Here is a 17541-nt window from a genome sequence, read left to right as displayed (position 1 = left end):
AACCTTCATGAGGACATTCTTGATAAAATAATGTGGCGGTTTCCTCTTGCCTTCCACACTACACCGCATAGCTGGAGTCTAGAATTCGTAGTTGGTAATAGAGAGTACCTACTGCTACCCGTTGTCACATAAAGGTCACTCACGCACGGGAAAAGATGGGTCCGTGCTATTCTAAAACCGGGCGCGGCACGACTATGACTTAGGGGCTGTTTCACCATCCATTTATTAGTGTTAACTGTTACGAGTAACTGACGGTTAAATGTGATGCCGTCTCCGTCTATTCGAACAAAACAAATAGAGACGGCATCACATTGAACCGTCAGTTATCACTAATCAATGGTGAAACAGCCCCTAAATGAGGTACGTACAACATCATTATCATCATCCCAGCCTATCTACGTCCCACTGCTGGGCACAGGCCTCCTCTCAGAAATCAATTAATAAAGGTTACATACATAAGTATAGGTACTTTATTAATTGATATCATTTAGCTAAGCTTACGTTAAGTTAAGGCAGGCCACTGTAAAAAACAAATCTTTCAACCATATTGAGAACAGATTGTGTCATAAAATTAAATCACACAAACGTAATAAATAAATAATATTTTAAATGATGAGACCAAATTGTACAGCTGAGAAAACTAAATCACGTCACGCACCAGGCTGGAATTTCGCCATAATTTCTCTGGCATTAGGATGCCAACATGACATTAGTCTAAAGCTCCACTCTGGCACATGATTCAGTTTCCTCAACTGGACCTAAACTCATAGGTATTTTAATTCCCATAGTTTGTCATTAAATTTAAACAGCAAACAATCAGGGGTTGCTCCGAGAGCGTTAAATAGTGCCTTCACGGACCGGAAACTCGAATTTAATCCCGGAATGCTCCCCCAATATTGACGGAAACAACTAAGGCAATGTTCCCCTTTAAAATTTAAATTATACAAAGATCAACTGACTAGGAGTCTGCGGCAGATATCGGGAAACTGTCAGAGGTAACTTATACCTTTATTCGATGCTCTATTGAGAACTTGGCTCGAAGTAATCTGGACTTGAAAAGTGCGGCTTAAAATATTGCCAGAAAGTTTTGATTTAAAATGATGTCTAAGGTATAAGGTGAGAACTTTCACGAGATTGATACGAATCAGTTTGAGAAACTGTAAGCATTTAAGACGGGAAAATATAAAGGAATTAATCGAAGAAGCTGCTGAGAATTGCACCACTTTCTGTAGTCAAGTCCTCTTCTTTCTGCTAAAATAGGTTGCCTTGAAGAGATCACTCTGAAGCTATACAACCGCCTATTGCTTACCTTGTAAGTTTATTTCCTGTGTACCTGCTTTCTGTATCGCTTAATATTTCTGATGTTCAATAAAGAGTCTTTGTATTGTTTTGTAATATGTGGGATGGGGGGGGGGGTCAAAATTGGGGTACTTTACAGGTGCCCCCTTAGGTGAATGAGCTAAAATACAATCTCATGCACGTATTTACCAGTAATTGCACTGGCTCTCTTATTCTTGATGCAGAAACACGTAGCTCTATCACGCCGAGGGCAATGAGGGCTATCGTTTTTTGTCTCACTAGATGGCGCACTGTTGCGTGAGGTTTTTAAGTATGGCTTTCAAAGTCTGTTATTACGGGCGTGAAAACAAAGTTTAGATTAAAATCATATTTAATACACCTTAAAACCGTACCATAAAAATATCGAGCATGCCACAGTGTTGCATAGTCCCCGTTTTGTTCGGAAAAAAGGGAGGACAAAGGTTTCCGAAAGACAAAACTGTCTCAAAACACAGACATTCATTGCCCCGGAACGCATATTTGCCATAATTAATTTCAGATATTGCAAAATATTCACAAAATTATTCTAATTATAAATAAACCCGCGTAGCTCACCCAAAAACTATGAGATTTGACATTTCGGAGACCTCACGCTACACTAGCGCCTCTAGTGGCGAACTCATACGCGATAGCCCTCATTAACTAAATAGAGTCTCACCTGGCACTGACATTAACCTACTGAAGAAACTGTGAGTCGGTTCAAAGCGCTCGATCTACTGTATTTTTTATTTGAAGTTCATGAAATTCTGAAATTACGCACCGTTCGTTTCGAAGTTAATGAGTTTCAGTCACTTACGGACTAGGTAACTTTATTAATATAGTTGATATTAGTGCAGTAAGCACAATTAATAAAGGTATTTCAATCACAGGATTACAGGATCTAGGGATAAAAAAAATACTTGACTGCCCGCTGAACGGTTATGTTTTTCAAACGATTTATGTTCGTAGTTATGTATGTATGACTGTTTCTTTGGTCTCCTCTGTTAGCCTAAACGACTGGACGGTTTTCAAAGTACATATGAGACGTATCATTAGCGGAAATTTACTTTTATCGCAGTAGGTCTGTAAGTCGATATCGACCATGACTATTTTTTTTATTCGACTGGATGGCAAACGAGCAAGTGGGTCTCCTGATGATAAGAGATCACCACCGCCCATAAACAACCTAGAGGCCTAAGATGGGATACCTCAAGTGCCAGTCATTTCACCGGCTGTCTTACTCTCCACGCCGAAACACAACAGTGCAAGCACTGCTGCTTTACGGCAGGATTAGCGAGCAAGATGGTGGTTGCAATCCGGGCGGACCTTGCACAAGGTCCTACCACCTGCAAAACTTACTTTACTTAATTATCTTTTAAACAACAGCATGTGGAAGTTCATACATACTAGACTAGTTAGTTAGTCAGCTCGCGGAAACATGTTCAGGATAAGTAGGCAAGTACCTACCTACTGCGTACCAGTTAACAATAAGTACAAACAAACCATAGGTAGGTAGGTACGAGTAATTTAGCCAGGGCATTACTTTTTACGAACCCGGCACCCTGACGCACTTTGTACCGACCCTGTACCTTCCTTTAATTATCGGTCGCCTTTTCCTCGTTTATGAGTACCGCTGGATTGGAGTTGCGCTGGACGCAGTAATTAAATTGAGTTTATCTGTTAAGTCTTGTCTTAATATTTGCATGGGATCCAATGTAACATGAGTCAAAGTATGAGCGACAGTCAATACCAGTGGTGTGGTGTCGTAATAACTTAATTCTATAGGGTTGTGAGTGACGGAGGCTTGCTTAACGGAGGTGGATGCTACTCGTAAGGTAAAATAATATCCTCCTGAATCCTTACTTTTTTAACAGATGTAGTACCTTAAGACTTAGACATGTGTCACCAGGTTTATTATTTTGGATATTGTTTAAACATTCTTAAAATTATTTATTCAATGTACAATGTGTGCTTTGTAAAGTACATTCGGCCGTTATTCTTTGTGTAATTTGTTTTTTATAGAGGACTCACGAAGCTTAATTTAATGATTTGTAAAAGTAGATTTCTAATGACAATGTTCCCTTCATGCCAGTGGTAAATGCACTCATAATTACTTAGATATACTTACAGTATACTTACAGATCTCTCTACGTTACTTGAAATCCAAATATGTGTTTGTTAATGAATTTACATTGTATTTTTATGAGGTTCTTCTTGACTGTTGGTTTCCAAGTAACTACTAAGATTTTTTATATTATTATGATAGGGGGCTAATGAGCGGGCAGGTTACCTGATATAAAGCAATCGCCGCCGCCCGTGGATATTCGTAACATAGGCTGAGTTACGGATGCGTTGCCGGTCCTTTGAGAAATGAGTGGGCTCGTTTTTTGAAGATCCCCAAATTGTAACGGTCCGGAAATACTGATACAATACAATACAATACAAAGACTCTTTATTGTACACAGAAAAAAGGCGATACCGAAAACAGATACACAGAGAGAAAGTTACAAGGTACGCAATAGGCGGCCTTATCGCTTAAGAGCGATCTCTTCCAGGCAACCTTTTTTACAGAAAGAAGAAAGGACTAGTTTACAACAGGTGGTGCATCAAAAGTAGATCAGAAAATTAAAACGCAGCAGAAATACATCTACGAATACATATGTATATAATTAATTAATTACTGATGCTGCAAGCTGATTCCAAATTTTCATCGTCGGTGACAAAAAGTTACGCAAGAAACGAACTGTAGTAGACTACGAGCTATTGAGGTGGTGAGGGTGAAAAGAAAGTCGGTTACTAGAGGTGCGATTAAGAAACTTAGCAGCACTACTAATAACATTACTCATTAAGCATTACTCAGTCATACTTACTTTTTGATTCGTTATTTGTTCCTTATCAGGACGATCCAACATAATAACAAAAACCAAACAATGAACGTCCATTTAAAATGACCCGTTTATCAAAACCTTGCTATAATTAGCCAAACAAATCGCGTTCTAAAAAAAAAAGAAACACATCTACACGCAATGAAATAAAGGATAATGCTGCATCAAATTGATAAACAAATTACGCGCTTGACGAGTTTCAATGAGGTCTAAATTCCCGTAACCCAGTTCGAATCCCCAGACCCGGACAGGGAGCTAACACTGGTTTTCCAACTGAGACTCTGTGTTCAATTTCTCTTATAAAATGAACGTTGCGAATCCTTTGAAAAGTAGATAAGACGCGGGTATTTCGAAATTTAAACACAAAGAACATTGGAAACTAAAGCTAGGGCGCTCTTTTTTTTCAATTTAAAATGTAAATCGAACAATTAAAGTTCCAAAAAAAATAAAACACTATCCCCGTTTGGAAGCAAACCTCCTTGATTTTCCTAGTCTCCTTAACGTGAACGGTTTGGTTTGTGTTGTGTTCTGTGTTCGAGTTGGGAATGGCTGTAAGCGGAGAGGAGGGTGCGGGGCGCGGCAGGCTCCAGGGCCGTAGCTTACATAACGCGGGAAAACGGATGTACAACCCCAGCTATTTGCCTTCTCCCTCGCTCTGGGTAAAGGCGCGTGCATAGGGGTGAGAGTTTTCCAACGATTAAAAAAAAACATGTGGCAAAACATATTGGTAAAAAAATATACTTTACGAAAGCATAATCATGACAGATTTATACGTATTGTTTACTTCTGAATTGTTGACTGTGTCAAAAATACTGTATTTTAAATATACCCTACGAACAATAATTCTACGAATAATTAGTATTCGTAGAATATACCTAAATAACAGTTACACAATAATTATAAGTTTTTATTAATGTAATATAAAAAATTAAAAAAAATCTAATTATAATAATCTCCAATATTTGAGTTTTTTAGTCTTCCCACTATATTCTTTTAAATATTTGCATCGAAAACTTATTATCTCAAAATTATACTTACTCAAATAAAATAAAGTCTTAATTTAAATAGTGTTTTATAGGCTTTTGATATACCTAGGTGTAATATGAGTTCCAACATATTGCAACTTTGCTTCTTTGGTTACGAATACCTATTAATATATTTATAATATTTTCTTGATTTAAAAAACTAACTTAACTTTAACTTATTATATAAAAACTTTCTATTTTAATTTTCAATATGAAACTACACTCATTCAGTTTTCAAGAAACGACATTACAATTTGCATTTAAAACGCATTCTATTAAATTGCAAAAAAAATCGTGCAATCAATCGGCACGTAACCTTATCCCCGCTCGCACATGTGCCGATCGTGCTGACATTTACGTAGTGCGCCCCGTGCCGCCGTGAAGCGCGAACCGAGCGTCCGATAATCGACCGAGAAAACGTTCCATTTTCAAACATTCAAAAACAATTTGAATAAAAAGTGCCCATTTTATTCTTAATTTTTGTGATTTTTGTTTTTTTTTTCTGTGCGTTTTCGGCCAGGGTTGGAGGGGAGTTTTCCCCATTTCCCGGGAGCATTGCTATAGCAACCGATGACGTCAAGTTCACGGACGGTTGGTGCATACGTTCAATACAAGCTGAGGTTTACATTTTGAGGACTGCAGGTAAAATACTATTAAGATTCACAGCTGATTTAAAAACTAAATTGAAAAATTCTGTCTCATTTAATACTAGGTAATATTAATTGTGTCATCTTCAATTTTATTACGAAAATTAAGTCAGTACAACAAGGAAATATAACGTCTTCGTTGGAATTTAATATCGTATTTATTAAGGGTTGCGTGGCCCATTTTGCCGGGAAATTTATTAGGTCTAAACATCGGGTCACGGCATATTGATGAGATGGAACAGATTTCCGTAGGAATTTGTATTCTCCGAGAAAACGGTTGTAAGTTACGTGACCCAACAGTTAGTTAAGACGTGACAAAATTTTAAACTCAAGGAAAATTTGTACTAAAATTCAATAATTAATAAGCTGTATAATGATGTAAATTGTACAAATCGATGCCAATGTTCAAGTTATTCCTTTGATTGCAAATAGGATCCGGACAAAAACGTATAGCTAAGTTTATGCAAAATATGCGTGTTCATGCAATTCCTCCACCTCTACACTGTAAGAACACAAACAAATCACACAAACCCATCTATCACCACCACCACACTACACTGACGCGTTTCGAACTCAACCAGAGCTCATTTTCAGAACAACACAACCGTACACCATGCTACCAGATTTTAGGCTACCACCAGACAAAAACGACATGTCAATAAGATCGTCCATTGAAAAAACTATTGAGGTCATGCCAAGGATGATCACGGCCTAGCCTTAGTTATTAGGACTTGAAGATACTAAATTCATTCAATTACTTGTAAATTAATAAATAAGTCTAGAGGGAAGTAATATTTTTTATTTTCAAAAGTCATAACTGTGAGATCACTTAATCTTATTAAAGCTAATTTTTTAAATCAATTTTACGCTAATAACATATTTGCGTATCATTAAAAACACAACATTCTAAGACACCAAAATGTCGTGGCCAACCAGAAGACTGGATTTTGCACTCTTGGTCCTCACAAAAAAAATGTTGCGTTCGAAACATCACCTCTATCATCGCATTTTTTTGTCAATGAGGTATAGAGTATCTTATACATTATGCTTGTGCCTCGTATGACAAATTTGAACAGCGTTTTTTGTAATTTCTAATAGGAGCCCATAATTGCTTCAAATCTCAGCCACTAGTTAACATTTTGGTCATATTTAGCTTTCACTTTCTTTATGGCCCTCTAAACGATAAAAGTCACATCACTTTTTATAAACATGTCCTATTTCTTAAACTTAATAGTTTCATTTTGGTGCTTGTTTTGATCAGCTGATTCATAATGAAAAATTACTGTGTCTCATAGTTTCTGAGCTTGCTGAGAATTAAAATCAATCGCACAAATTCTTTTAATGGTCGAAAGACGTTGGGTCTTTCTTCGCACTCATATTCTCCACACACCTGCTAGGCTGGCGGTCTAGTATCCGGAGTATCCCATCCCGTATTAGCATGCACGGCCATGAAATTTTTGCATAAATTTCCTCTGACACTGCATTTACCAGAGGTCAACAGATTGTTCGTAATTTGACCTATCCATTTTGGTTATTGTTTCGTTTGATAGTGACGAGGTTCAAAAGTATCTCTATTTCTTCTTCTTAGTCGTATACTCCTGATCACGACCATCTTGTAGTTGGTTGCGGCTTTTGCCAGACTTCTCCATCTTTCTCTAATCATGCGCAAAAGTAAATGTTTATGTAGACATTTTTTGGAGAAGACTACTGATTATGTAATAAGGAGATTGTTAAGTGTCTAGTTGGTATAAGATTTTATTTATTATGGAAATGGAGCACTTTTATCTTATACAGTCTACAATAGACTGTTTTGGCCTATGTTATGATGATGTTGCTTGTTTTGAAAGAATAATCTACTTGAAAAGTGTTAATAGATGTTAAAAGTACACAGGTTTTCTTAAACAGTGTTTCCTGCACTCAGTAATTGGTTACGTACTTAAGTTAAATTGATGAATAAGATTGTGATTCATACGTGTTTTTGACGCGTGGATAGAGATGGTGACTAAAGGTTGATTTGAATTGCTAATTATTGACCAAATAGGATGTGTAAAATAAAGGTAAAATGTGTATACTTTATAAACGGATAATTCTTATACTTATGACGATTTTTAATTTTTCGGGATAAAAAGTACCTAGCCTATATCACTCTCTGGCCCATAAACTATCTTTATACCAAAAATCACGTCGATCCGTCGCTCCGTTTCGACGTGAGAGACGGACAAACTTACAAACACACACACACTTTCGCATTTAAAATATTAATATGGATATCCTAAAGAAACCATTGACCTTGCACATCGTAAGTGCAGCATTTACAAAACTATCTTAAAAGCCCACTTTGGAAACGTGTAGTTCAGACGAAGCGAACCCATTAAGTTGTACCTAGTTTGTAGTTCAGAAGTGGACGCGAGTTAAAAACATTTACTTTGCGACCTACTTGGCAAATCGTTTGTTTCGATTCTGCCAAGTGGAGGTCGCGGGTTTGAACTGGGGCAAACACTTTAGTTTGCTGTAAATCAATAATAATTCGTTAAAATGTAGACATTATGATTTTAATTGTTTGATTCGCGCTGATTGCATCAATTTAGACCGGTCGTAGTTTGAGTCCAGTGCGCTAAAAAAAATTTCATGAGTGTTCGTTCTGGCTATGATAAATAGATTCTGTGCTTCAATAATGTTAAATCTGCTGAAGTTAAGTTTGGCTATTAATCTTTAATAGTGATATTTAACGTATAATAACGCTTTTGTGACCGATTGAATATTTTATAGGTGAGACACCTTGCAATTGTGCGCAGATGCATAATAGAAACTTTAACAACATTGTTACTATTGTTAAAAATATGTAGTCTTAAGCGAGAAGACAGAGCAATCGTACTGACTAGGCACAGTTACACCACAAGAATGTTAAGCCGCTAGGCACTATTTATATTAAAAAATAGCCGAGTAATACATATATATTTAATCACCAGCATCGTTAAGTGACACAAAACAAAAGAGCATAAATATCTGATACAACTCTATTTGTAGGGCCGTAGGACGTATCAGATTGTTTGCACACTCCACTATGGCAGGTTTTACAGGTGACTGTGACGTTACACGGCTAAGTTACGTACGAGCATTGCGTACGAGCAGTGGCACGCGGCTCAACAACCCCATGTGTGAGCATGGTTCACGCAGTTTTTTACTATGCCTAATCCTACGCAATCAGCTAAACTGGTTTAAAAACGGAAACTCAACTGACTTGGTGAATGGCAGTAAGCTTGCCAGCAGTTTTCTCTTGGACAACTGTCCCACCCAAGTAAACTCTAACAAGGCACATGTTGAAGAAATTCGCGTTTGTCTCGTCGATGAAAATGAACGTAGTAAGTAGGTATCCACGTTTATCGATTATGTTTTTGTTTATGCATGTGATTCTGAGGTTTAAAAGTCAGCTAGTCTAGTCAGATAGCCAGAAGTATTCGCAAACTATTACAAAATGCTGTTTGATGATAAACGGTCGGCATTAGAGGCTAAGCATCTTAAGTTTACCACAAAAAACTTAAACACTTGTTAGACAGACAAACTCAAAAGCACTATATGATGGTTTTGGTGATACTAACTAATAAATAATTACCTGGGTGTATAAAGACTGTCCACGATAAAATCCGGGCATGCCTGATCTGGTATATCTTTGTAATTAATGCTAATTTTCAAGCAGCACTTTTTTGTAATAGTCAGTGGTTATGAAACCACATAATAAAAATACAATAAAAATAAAATGTTAGAGCGTCTGTGAATATTAGCTTAGCACTGTCTGTTGTCCATATAATATCTGTCGTTGTAAAAGACAATGTTTGCTCATAAATATGTAAAAAAATATCACTTAAAAAGCATTTAGGCATATAAAACACCTATACCTAATACTAAGTCAATTGAATTTAGCTCAATGTCTACTTTAGACCGTCAGAAGACTCTGTACGAGTACAACATAATTTAGGCACAGTCTAATATAAAAAGCTAAAACTCACAGACCCCCTTATTTTTTTATTATGATTATAGTTTTATTATGTAGTTTCATAACCACTAATCACTTAAAAAAAATGCTGCTTGAAAATTAGCATTCATTACATAGCTACACCAGATCAGGCATGCCCGGAGTTTATCGTGGACAGTCTTTAATGTACCTAATGTCTAATTAATTGGGGCATTTAGAGGCATTTGGCGACAAATGAGGATTTATTGATAGTTTAAAAATCAGTTTCAGGTACCTATAAATGTTAATGTTTTATTTGTATCTAAAATTAGCAAAAGATTTTGCAAAAGTCCTTGATTATATTATGCGCAACTACAGCAGTTCCTTTCGCTGCTGAGTCTAACCAGAATGTTGATGTCAGTCTTTTTTCATAGATTTAATTGTTCTCACACACCGGCTCCCAAAGTATAACTAAGCAAATTCTAAACCCAATACTAATTCAATAGTATACTCCAACAGCTTCCCATACAAGTTACGAATGTTGTAATGCAATGCAGCCTCTAACCATAAATGCAAGACACTTTACTGACCAACATTGAGCTTTAAGCTGCTGCAGTAAAATTGCTTGCGGGGTTCAAGTTGGATTGGTCTATAGTGATTTTTCTTGGCGAGGCCTTGTTGCGTAAGCTGTGTTGACATAGTTCCAGTGGTGGGGTTCCACACTATACCATACCTCGTCGCTTTACCCTAAAAACTATGGCATGTACTATGGGTTAGACCTCTGTCTATGAAACTGCGAAGTCGTTAATAGATAGTTACTTATACCTAATTTCTTTGAAGAGTAAATGACGGGTCTCTCACTCAACCTCGTATATGAAATTTTATGAAATTGGACTACTTTAGGATGTGTATATAAAATAGTTATTCGAATTTCTACAACTTTCATATACGAAGTTGAGTCGAGAGTCTCGTCGAAATGCCAATTACTCAAAATATAAGTATGAAATATTATATTATGACGAGATTTCTAGTCTGAACCCAAGTTTTAACGAGTCCATTTGACTTAGATCGCGCGTTGTTGTATTGTATCCGTTAGATGGTATACCATCAAGGCAAGAGATGATCGAAATGTATAAATTGACAAACAACAAAAGGCCGATTATTAATATGACAAGGTTTACAATTGACGGATTTATCGAAAGAAACAGTAAAGTACCGCGAATTACTGCGTTTATTTTACGTTAAAAGTGCTATCAGATGAAGCTATCCTAATCAACGCGGTAAAGAAAGTGTAAAAAGCATAAGAAACCGTAAAGTCTTCTTTCATCGTCTTCCTTTCCACTCGGAGAAAGTAAATATGATTTCCTTCCCCGCTCTGATCAGGCACTTCCTTCAGCGAAGCTATTTTACGTAAAATATACGATAGCTCGTATTAAAATGTTGGGAAAGTGGGTAGCATTATGTCCATATAAGTAAAGTTGTTTTAACAATTCTAGCATATCAACAATGACGATTCAACTTTTAGTTTAGGTTAGAGAAGAAAAATGTTATATTTTACTTGAAGAACAAAACTCGCAACCGGATGGCAAATTTTGTCTGATTAATAATATTTTAATTCTTGGGGATCTTGGGTGTTTAATACGTATTTAAATATGTAGATATCTATTACACAAGCTTTGCTTAGGTTCTTTGGGACTAGGTCAATTGGTGTCAAGTATCCCGTTTTTATGATATTTAATTAAGTACTAACTTCCCAAAATTCCGAATTCGCAATGGGCCTGCTTTGGAACTATGCGTTCTGAGAGGACGCCTGTGCCTAGCAGTGGGACGTTGTATAGGCTGAGATGATGGTAATGATGATGAATTACTAATTAGGTATTAGGTAATACATCAATAGCATAGACCCAAAGTCTAGAACCGGCTTCAAAACATCCTATTCATTACATTTAGTCGATGTGAATTAATTGTACCTGTGTTCCTAAAGACTATACTGGCACCCAGGGACCGGCTTCCACTGTCAATATTACCTAACGCTGTTATGACACACCTTCGGTATTTGCATTCAAGACGAACGTGCTTTCTGGGTCACTGGCCACGTCATAGAGGTACTGGGGGGCTACTACGAAATTCAAAGTTCGTATCGTACCGTCCCTCTCACTCTCGTAATAGAAAACATTAGCGGCAGCGGGACGGCAAGATACGAAGTTCGAATTTTCCACTTCGTAGTATAGGGCCTGGCCCTATACCATGAAGTGGAAAACTCAAACTTAGTGTTGCCGTCCCGCTGCCGCTTATGTCATTCAATTCGCGAGTGAAAGGGACTGTGCGATACGAACTTCGATTTGCGAGTTTCGTGGTAGCCCATCTGTTGAGTTCCTACGCTCGTAGCCGATAGAATGATTCGAACGATTTCACTTTCGTTCGTGGCAAGTCGTTTCTTTTTTTTAACTAGTATTATAGTTTGTAGTGTAGTACCTATTTAGTAGTGGTTTCTGGACAAATGTGTTTTCTTCAATGAAGTAGACGGAACAGTTTGACAGTGAAAGTGCATCTATATGATTAGGTACTCTACTCTAATAGTACCTAATTAAACTATAGGATGAAAATTAATCATCAATAATCAATAATATCAGCCGCAGTGCAGGACGTCTACTGTTGGACAGGATTCCCCCAAGATGAAAATTAGTTATATTAATTTTCTTCTTGAATCACCTATTTCCGAATACTTTTATCGATTTCATTATGATACTATTCGTAAGCTAATACCGGTACCGGACCGTAAACCATAAGCATGTGAGCGTAACGTAGCTACAGGCTAGAGTGAGACAGAAATTTTATTGTATTTTTTTATTAAATAAAAGCCGTTAAATTTATTGATACCTATGACGATGGGAAATTAGAAAACATGTTTTTTTCTAAATATATTTATCAATTAGAAGTTTGGAATTTCGTACAATATTTTCATAGAAACATGGAATTAGTTTACCTACATACCTCTATCGGTTCTCTATCGTTTGCCCGAATTTCATATGCCCGAATGTAACGTTTTTTAGAATTTGCCATAAAGTAATTTATAATATTAATTTATAGTAATTTATTTTAATTTATTTTTTGTAATTTCTTCAGAGTTGATATTAAACTAACCTAACCTAACCTACTGCATTCTATATGATGACATTAAAAAAAACCTGAAAACAGCACGGTTCTATATTTTATGGCAAACGTTGGTATGGCAAGTGAAATTCGGGCAAGTAAAGGTAAACGACCTCTATCTGGTATAAAAGCAGCTAAGCTTCGATGAAGCCGAAGCAAAAATATTTCCGAAGATCATTCTTAAATCGACATACTATGTTGTGTAGCTCCCCGAGCGCTTATAAAGAGAAGCGAGTACTTGCCCAGAAACTATCATTCCCGGTGCACCAATACAGGGCGCCAATTAGGTAAGTTCTGAAGGCTGAGGGCCCTGCAGTGTATTGTTATAAATAATAGAGAATAATGAGAGAAGAAGAGTTCAAAGCAAAGTACCTATATGTCGTATCGTGCAAGGTCTTTGAGAGACCAATTTTATGCATTTCCAATTAGTTATATCTTCTCAAGGTATTTCGCTATGTCAAAATTGAAGTACTTTATTATATTTGGTTTAATATTTAAATTCATAAACAAAGTAAACTATTTCTTTGGCTATTTTAGTCTTAACGTAATCAGGAGATACGGCATTTATGTGATGAGTAGAAAGCGGCTATATTCCTTAGTTTGTACAGATGTCCAAAGAGGTCAGCGTCTTAACGTTTATGTTCTAGTAGGTAGCTTGAAAAAAATATTAGGAATATATTACACCGGTAGAAGAATTTCAAAGTGAAATAAGCAAGCCCACTATAGTTATTTTTTGTCCTATATGTTTTCTGTCTTTTATTAAACTTGAACTTTTGAAAATCTTTGGCATTATTGTGCGACTTTTACCTACTGCACATTTACTGATTGATTGTTTTCTGTATCGCTTACTATGTCTGGTATACAATAAAGAGTCTTTGTATTGTATTGTATTAATCAAAATCATCATTCCACCTTTTTGTTTATCTATTCAACTAAACTAAACTACTACGAGTATACTTTGGCTTTTTACTTTTGCGTAACTAAAAGCTTCGTGTGGTGACTAATAATTGTATTTTATCCAAGCTTAGTTCCGTAACTAGACGACACCAGACACCAGACAGTCTCATACCAAATAAAATGTGTTTGAACTTTTCGATTGCGTTTTGACTCTACCCGAGTTTTATTAGATTGTCTTTGACTTTCTGTTTCCTTCGTTCGTGGGTTTTTGTCTTCTCTCTTTCATTTATCACCGTCCCTTTTCTTTTCCAGCGGCAGGTAAATATTAGATTGTACAATAAGAGCTCAAAAACGAGCCATTTTACCCAAGACGTTCATATAGCTACCCGAGCCGGTACGGCGAGGATGGATAGACACGTCGAGGGGAAAGGGGTTTAATGCTCGAGTTTTATACTCTGCTTTTCACTTCTATGGCGAGGAAATGAAAATAGCAACAGTGGAAACAATTGTTCACTTACTATGTACCTTTTATTGTTCACGCATTACTATTATAATTATATTTTTTCAGTTTTATTGATCTATTTTGATTGATTTTTAGTTCTATATAAATTAAAAATTATTTAAAAAAATATGTAGAGCTTTTTTGTTTGTGGCTGTTTACATTGCCTTGGTCTTAGACGAAGATTTTACTTTATGCACTAGAGCATAAAAAGTCATTTTATGTCGCATAGATCCAGCATAAACGCGAACTTTACGAGCATGAGAAGTGAAAAATATTTTTTCTGTTATACGACGCTTTAAAATATTCTCTTGTTAGTAACCTTCATTATGAGTTATGAAAAATGAATTTATATCTAATCCAATCTGATGTATTTTTATACAGGATGTAATCTGTAAATGTACCTACTTTACTTTAATAAAACAATACAATCTTTTTTCCTCGGGCATTCGCCTAAAAAGAATTCAAAATCTAGAAATGTAGTTTGTTTCAACTTAAAAACCTTTATACGTACTGGGATTTATGTCCTTTGGATACAATTCATTCCCTATTTGTCTCCGTTTTAGATTGTAGCAGAGTATCTTTATAGTTTTGTGTTTATCTGGTTCATTTTCACAACCTTCTCTTGTTTCATAAACATCTGAACCATAAACCAAATTGATATGAAAAGCACAACAAATCACGGTCTTTTTATGTACCTAATAACGAATGATGCGGATCACGCATAAAAAAATTGGACCACACCGCTATTCCAAGGCCACTCTCGCAACTATCATTGTTGTTTAGGTCGACATAACAGCTTCATGCTATTACAGTGACGTAAGATCGTTAAGAATGGGTTGTATAAAAGTGCACCAACTTTAACCCAAATAACGGATAGGTAGTGAAAGCAACTGGACTGAGTTACTTACTTGTTTTATCATTTTGTAAATGGAGGTATTTAATTCGTTATATTATGTATATTTATATGAACCTGAATATATGTGCAGGTGGTAGGACCTTGTGCAAGGTCCGCCCGGATTGCTACCACCATCTTGCTCGCTAATCCTGCCGTGAAACAGCAGTGCTTGTACTGTTGTGTTTCGGCGTGGAGAGTAAGACAGCCGGTGAAATTACTGGCACTTGAGGTATCCCATCTTAGGCCTCTAGGTTGGCAACGCATCTGCAATCCCCCTGGTGTTGCAGGTGTCTATGGGCGGTGGTGATCTCTTATCATCAGGAGACCCACTTGCTCGTTTGCCATCCAGTTGAATAAAAAAAATATATATAGGTTCTAAAAATGCCGGCTTGTACGAAATACTGTCACACTATCGTTCCAATTCTAAGCGCAAGTTGCGCACGTCGACCTACCTTACAAAATGGGCAAGGCTGAGCGCAGATCGTCTGGCCCTATACCACGAAGTGCAAAACTCGAATTTCGTATGTTGCCGTCCCGCTGACGCTTATGTCATTTAATACGCGAGTGAAAGGGACGGTGCAATACGAACTTCGATTTGCGAGTTTCGTAGTAGCCTATCTGATCCTTACTCTTACATGTCCACTTTTTGACGGTTAGTGCGACAGTGAAGTCAGATCTATTAAAACTTAAAACATGGAGTATCTGCCCAAATAATTCTCTTAGCCAAAACATCGGCAACGTTTTTAAGAACTGGTATTTACAAAATAATGTTCTTGCCATCGTATTGAATATGTATCAGCAATCACTTTTTTGTTTGTTAAATTCAGTCATTACAAGCTTTTATTTAGTTTCACCTGTCCGAAATCAAATCTTGCAAGTTACATTCGACCAAATTCCAGTGGTAGGATTGACTTGAAATTCGGTGTACTTGTGTAAATTGCGTGACAATACAATAATCTGGTAGTGACGTCCTGGTATTCCTGCCAGGATCGTCTCCACAGGACGGAACTCTTCAACGGTTAATGGCATCGATTTGCAATTTGGTATGCAAATGTAGTTTGGGTGACAATACAAGTACAGTCAGCAAAAAAAAAACTTGTATTTAAAATGAAATTTTTACCATAAACATTTCTTAGTTACTCTTATTATAAACATTAAATTCGATACATTTTTAGCATAATTTTCTAATTTTGGTTATCGACACAACACTTTTTTGCTAACACCTTTTTTACGGTTTTATCTCTGTAAAAGATTAACGCACAAAAAACTTCAAATATTCTTTTATTTTAATTTATAATTTAAAGAAAAATCATAACTGTTTTTTCGCAATGAATACGCTCTCAATCCGCAATAATGAATCCTCGAGTATTTAACTTACATTAAATAAATATTACAAATTATTTTCCTTCGAGTCTCTTTGAATAAGGATTTTCCTGTTACTTCGTAAATTCTTTTTTTTATCCTAAGTTAATCCAAATCATCATTATGTCCAGTCAGAGGCATAAGGTGGATTTCCTCTTACGAAAATCCGAACTCACAAAAACGGCATTGTTTTGATTTCCCGGAAACAATGATAAGTAACTAATTACGCAATCTAAAACTACACAGCAGATTCCTAAGCCTGAAACTGACTTGTTAATATCATCATCATCATCCCAGCCTATATGTGTCCCACACGGGCACGGATTGGAAACTTCATACACGCTATTGAATTGCTTCGCAGGTTTGTGCCGGTTTCCTCACGATGATTCCCTTCGCCGTAAAGCTCGTCTTAAATTACAAATGTAATCTCGCACACAAATTTCAAAAAACTCAGAGGTGCGAGCTGGGGTTTGAACCCACGATCCTCTGCTTGAGAGGCCATAGGTCAAACCTCAGCAGCAATATACGAGTATCAAACGTTAATAGTGAAGAAAAAGCTCTCGGTCTGGCCAATAAATATTCAACAGTTTCAGGAAAAATCTTAAGCTCTAAAACTAACCAAAGTGAGACCTTGCGAATCATTACTTATCCTAGTTTTACACTTTGCAACTTTAAAAATCTCTTCGCGGATACAAAATGCAGCGTTAGCAATTCATGAGCTCTAGATTTTCCGTTGCAGGGAAAGAGGATTTGGATCTAGCTTTTACCACAGAATATTAAGTAAAGAATAGCCAGTATCCGTTACCCGCCATTCGTCTTCCGTTTCCTCGTAGGTACAGATCTGTTCACTCATGAAGGCGCGCCTCTTTACAGCTAATCAATGTGCACGAGTAAACCACGTACTTA

At 36.6% G+C, this 17541-nt stretch overlaps 1 protein-coding gene across 2 annotated transcripts in view; it reads left to right on the top strand.

Annotated features, from left to right (window-relative positions):
- Window positions 1-5578: 5578 nt before the first annotated feature.
- chp (leucine rich repeat containing G protein-coupled receptor chaoptin) overlaps window positions 5579-17541 on the top strand; it is a 65904-nt gene continuing 53941 nt past the window's right edge. For both annotated transcript variants that reach the window (XM_074096101.1, XM_074096100.1), the window contains exon 1: window positions 5579-5869. The gene's annotated coding sequence lies outside the window, so the exon portion shown is untranslated. The remainder of the gene's footprint in view (window positions 5870-17541) is intronic.

Source organism: Choristoneura fumiferana, chromosome 13, assembly GCF_025370935.1.
Source record: "Choristoneura fumiferana chromosome 13, NRCan_CFum_1, whole genome shotgun sequence".
In the NCBI taxonomy this organism is placed as follows: domain Eukaryota; kingdom Metazoa; phylum Arthropoda; class Insecta; order Lepidoptera; family Tortricidae; genus Choristoneura; species Choristoneura fumiferana.
Note: the sequence above shows the minus strand (reverse complement) of the source record. Positions and strands in the feature narration are given on the sequence as shown.